The sequence below is a fragment of the Epinephelus moara genome, chromosome 18 (assembly GCF_006386435.1).
Source record: "Epinephelus moara isolate mb chromosome 18, YSFRI_EMoa_1.0, whole genome shotgun sequence".
NCBI lineage: Eukaryota > Metazoa > Chordata > Actinopteri > Perciformes > Serranidae > Epinephelus > Epinephelus moara.
In genome coordinates, this window is record NC_065523.1 from 8,790,401 (window position 1) to 8,796,400 (window position 6,000).

Here is a 6,000-nt window from a genome sequence, read left to right on the forward strand (position 1 = left end):
ATAAGACTGTTTAACTGTGCCATAGTATTGAATTAATATGATATAATTTTGACTTAATATCTCATAATTTTGACTAATTTTATAATTCCGACTTTATATCATATAACTTTGGCTTATCTCATTTTAACTTGAAATCTCATATTTATGATTTGTCTCATGCTTTTGACTTATCTCATAAGACTTACCGTCCCGTAGTAATAATTAGTATTGTATAAATTTGACATAATATCTCCTCATTCTTACTTAGTGGAATTTTCAAGTTAGATTTTTTGACTTGATATCTCGTGATTTTATCTGCAGGAGTATTTTTTTTTTCCTATGTTTAAGTTTTCAGCTATTTATTGTATAGTGGGCTTCCAGACTGACCTAATGTAGATGCCTGTTTTCCTGGAGGGAAAGGCATGATAACAACGCACAAATCAAATGTTATAGGGCTCGCTGTGTTGAGTGTGTGCGTGTGTGTTTTAAACTCAAGTGTGTGCATGCATCAATTTGAGCATCTTGTTCAGTAATCTAGTGCTGATTTCTTAAATTTCACACTTGTTACTCTCATTACTGTGTGTGTGTGTACTGTATGTCATTTGTTTGTTGTCTTTTTGTACATGAATCTCAAATAATGTCCGACTGTCTTATTTGTATAATGGTGCTATCTCGTGATACAAGTTTGATAAAGTTTTTATGGAATGATTTTGACAGACTGTCTGTGAACAGCTAAGGAAGACGTATTTTGAACGCAACTGCTTCAGACAATTTTTGTATATGAAGAAAATGATTGATGTGTGTTTAAACGTGACAGTATCTCAGTTCAAGGATTCATGTATGCTGTGACGCAATCAATGATTTAAATCCTTGAATTCTGCGATCTTCCTTGTCAGGTTTTGATGTTCTGTGTGTACATCAGCAATGGGCAGGAGGATGTCATGGGTTTTATAGGTTTTCAGTGGGTTTAAAGTGACTTACTTAACCGGCAGTGTTTTCGTAGACTGTGGTTTGGGACCCAAAGACAAAAATAATGTTGCAGTGAGTCTGGAAACCAAGATCAGCTGTGGTTGCTTTTCAGTTTTTAACTGAATCCTGTATGTATTCCAAGGTTTTCTGTATTTATCAAAGATAGTGTAACGGTGATCATCATTTTCTGTCTTCATGGAGTTGTTCCATTCAGTCCAGTCATAGTCAAGAGTTCAAAGTTATAATGTTAGAGATCTTGGATTGGGTAAAAAGTTTGGACTTGAGTCAGGTACAAGGTCATGAATTGTCTTGATAAAAGGAGTCTTAGACAAGTCTTGGGTACAAAATTGGAAAAGTTTTGGTGTTTAGTCAGAGTCATGAGTTTATTATTTTAGGATTAGTAGTTTGAGCAGTTACTAATTGTTAGATTCAAGCCAAAACTAGATCAGGTTTGGCTCTTGGACAAAATTATGGACCCGATCGCAAACAGACCTGTGGAAAATCAACCCACTCTTGATCAGTGCATAGATTAATTTTCAGACAAAGAAATCCATGATTTGTACCCTAGAACTCAAAAAGTTTGCGGATGATTCATGATCTCAAAAAAAAAAAAAAAAAGATGAAATAATGATCAGAGAAAAGTTTTTACTTGACATCACAGGATGTTTTACAAACCTGACAAAACTGTTAGTAGCCACGGCTAATCTTGGGTTCTCATGGCGACTTGAGTTTATTTACATTATTTGAATTTGATCTTCCTGTGGTACAGCTCTCATGTTAAAATGGTAAAATTATCAAGCTTTTGTCGTTTTTTCTTGTTACAGACATTTCCAATGTGTAAATGCAGATTTTACATTACTTCACAGGTAGCCTTCTAAACCTGCTGGACAGAGCCAACAAAAATAAAAATAAAAAGATCATTTTCATTGAGCCTAAAGCTAAGCAAGTTTTATTTATGTATGTTTTAAATACACATGCCATTGGATAAAAAGAAGTTGATAATGGAATCTGTGTGTCCCACACTGATGAGATTTATGGAAACTTGCCAATACTGTAAATGTCCATTTGATCCTCATGTTCGTGCTGTGGACACGACGTACTGAGCTCATTAAAACACACAAATGTTTTTTAAAAAAAAATCTCTATATAGATAGACATCTATATACTGTAAGTGTATGACAAAAGAAATGTAGTTATGTAATGATGTTAACTTTCATGAAGCTTTTTTTAATACATTGTGCAATTTTTGGCAGCATGATTGTGAAGAAATTATTACATTTAGATGACTCACTTTACATTTTTATGCAATAAAAACATTATAAGAAAATAATGGGGGGGTTTTTTCAAGTTATTGTTTTACTTGTAGGATTGATTAAATGTTTTATTTTAGTATGAAGTTTCAGCTAAAATGTTCGGGGATCTTCATTGTTCTATTGTCACCTTGTGTGATTGCCAATACCTGATACAATTTTGCAGCAGTGGTGAAGCCAGTATTAAACAAATGCACAACAATAAATTTATGAATGATGGGAGTTGACAAATCAATAGCCAACAGTGTCAGGGTCATTAATAAAAAATAACTGTAATGCTTATACTAAGAAAAAAGCGTGGACATTTTTTCTTTGCTTTTTTTTTTTCCTTAGGACAATAATGACAAAAATCAATGTCTTTTTTAACAGACCCCACAGTCTTTTAAATATAGGCCTCTACCAAATGGTTGAGATGTCATTTGATGTCACAAGAAAAAATGTAAATTACAAAGTATGTATTGATATAATGCTTGTAATATGTTAGTATACCAACATGTATCAATTCATTACCATGGAATTAGTGGTCTTACCAGTATAAGTATTATTTCCACACATTTATTCTAAATATTTACCATTACAGCACTTTCAATAAATCTCAGAAATGGTAAAAAAATATATATATATATCATACTGATCATCAAATATATAATGGAATAACTTAACAACAGTGAGTATTCATCCTTTCATAATTTAATAAAGAATGTAAATGTATTCACCATAAAATGACAAATGAACCATTTGGTGGAGCATGTTTTTTGAAACATTATTTGACCCTTATTAGACTTTATTTTTGTATAAGATTACATAAATCTGTTCAGTAAGACTTCTGACACTAGGCTTACCTTTGAAAATCCCACCACACACCACATGCCTGGAGTGACTTTTTTGTTACTAACTTCCTGAAGGAGGCAAGCTGCAAAAGCATACTATTTAAAGACATCTAATGGATTTTTTGTTTTGTTTTGTTCTGTTTTGTATTTTTAGGATAACACGCCTAAACCGAATGGTAGAGGTAGCTCAATTAGGCTGAGTTAAGGTCAACACAATTTCATTTAGATTCAAATTCAAAATGTGCTCCACCAAACGGTTGAGTAGAACATTAAAGGGATTTATGGGAGACATTATTTTTATTTTCTTTTATATTATACCTGTATTTCTCAACAGCGTTTGACAAAGCCTATTGAACAGCACAAATCTTTGCTTAAATGCCAGTCAGTTGTACAGGGTACGTGTGTGCATGCACATGTTGGCGTCATAAGTGTCGGTCATGTATGGGGGATGCTTGCGTGAAACTATAGCCCTTTTTACAAAGAGATCACCCAACACAACAACGTCAGCCTCTAGTGTGACATATAACATATGCGTGTGCAGGGCTTTATTTACAATAACAATGGCATAACATGGCAATAACAATCATTTACCATCCATGTTATATGGCGGTCAATCTCGTCCTCTGCTAGGAGGGTAAGGAGCTCCCAGACCTCATTGTTTCCCAATTTGTGGACATTTTTGGTTCTTTGTCTCTGAGTTAGCTGCTAACTGCCAACAGCTACTTTTAAAAACTCCTGCAGTGGGTCATACGCATAATCAGAATGTCATACCCGTGCCGCCCATGATCCCGTCCTTCCGGCTGTCCCCTTTATACAGACATTGTTTCAGTGCTGTTCCTCTCTGTTGTCAGCTCAAGGTGAGACAACTCTGCCCCCCCCCATTCCGCGATTGTACCTTTCATACCAAATGGCAAGGGCACATGACAGTATGAAATTCCCACCTTGAAGAGGCAGTGTAAAAGGGGCTTATAACAGGGAAATTACAATTTAATATTAATTTGATACTACTACTACTACTACTGATAATGATAATAACGAAAAATATTTAATACATTAGTGGGAAAATGAGGCATATCGTTATGACATTTGCAAAGGCATGGGCTATTGGCTACCAGTTTGAACATCCTCGGTCTCCAAGATCATTGCCTTTCGGTATAACCTTAGTGCCTTGTGTTTAACTCAGTGACTGTATATACAGATGGGCAATTGTTTCCACTTCCTCACACTGTACAAAAATGAAGCCAAAGTATCCCAGATGCAGCCGCTGCCATCTTGTGCTGGTGACGTCATTTAGAGCTAGAGTCTGCGCAGTAGCAGTCTCTGCGGTATCAAGTTCCTGCTATATGACCAATCGCTAGTTACAACATTGATCATGAGCACACCAAGCTGGCAGTCAAACCCCTTTCTGAAGCATCAAATAACTAATTATGACCAAACTTATCAAAAAAAAGAACACTTGAACATATATCAGTGTGTTAAGAAGTACCTAAAATGACAGAGATCATCTATGGGAAAAATTAGATGTCTTATTTTGGCCCACGTCCTACAGTGGGGAGAACAAGTATTTGATACACTGCCGATTTTGCAGGTTTTCCCACTTACAAAGCATGTAGAAGTCTGTAATTTTTATCATAGGTACACTTCAACTGTGAGAGACGGAATCTAAAACAAAAATCCAGAAAATCACATTGTATGATTTTTAAGTAATTAATTTGCATTTTATTGCATGACATAAGTATTTGATACATCAGAAAAACAGAACTTAATATTTGGTAAAGAAACCTTTGTTTGCAATTACAGAGATCAGACGTTTCCTGTAGTTCTTGACCAGGTTTGCACACACTGCAGCAGGGATTTTGGCCCACTCCTCCATACAGATCTTCTCCAGATCCTTCAGGTTTCGGGGCTGTCGCTGGGCAACACGGACTTTCAGCTCCCTCCAAAGATTTTCTATTGGGTTCAGGTCTGGAGACTGGCTAGGCCACTCCAGGACCTTGAGATGCTTCTTACGGAGCCACTCCTTAGTTGCCCTGGCTGTGTGTTTCGGGTCGTTGTCATGCTGGAAGACCCAGCCACGACCCATCTTCAATGCTCTTATTGAGGGAAGGAGGTTGTTGGCCAAGATCTCGCGATACATGGCCCCATCCATCATCATCATTGATGCCCCACGAGGTGAGATCTTGCATGGAGCCCCAGACCGAGGGAGATTGACCGTCATCCTGAACTTCTTCCATTTTCTAATAATTGCGCCAACAGTTGTTGCCTTCTCACCAAGCTGCTTGCCTATTGTCCTGTAGCCCATCCCAGCCTTGTGCAGGTCTACAATTTTGTCCCTGATGTCCTTACACAGCTCTCTGGTCTTGGCCATTGTGGAGAGGTTGGAGTCTGTTTGATTGAGTGTGTGGACAGGTGTCTTTTATACAGGTAACGAGTTCAAACAGGTGCAGTTAATACAGGTAATGAGTGGAGAACAGGAGGGCTTCTTAAAGAAAAACTAACAGGTCTGTGAGAGCCGGAATTCTTACTGGTTGGTAGGTGATCAAATACTTATGTCATGCAATAAAATGCAAATTAATTATTTAAAAATCATACAATGTGATTTTCTGGATTTTTGTTTTAGATTCCGTCTCTCACAGTTGAAGTGTACCTATGATACAAATTACAGACCTCTACATGCTTTGTAAGTGGGAAAACCTGCAATATCGGCAGTGTATCAAATACTTGTTCTCCCCACTGTATCTGCAAACATGGGGGTGGTGGGCGGTTTGTGACCTATACTGCAGCCAGCCACCAGGGGCCGATCCAGACGTTTTGGCTTCATTTTTGGGGAGCTGTCATATCGTCCATCTTTATCATACAGTCCACAGGTTAACTCCATCCAAACATATTGTATAGTTATTAACATCTTAGCT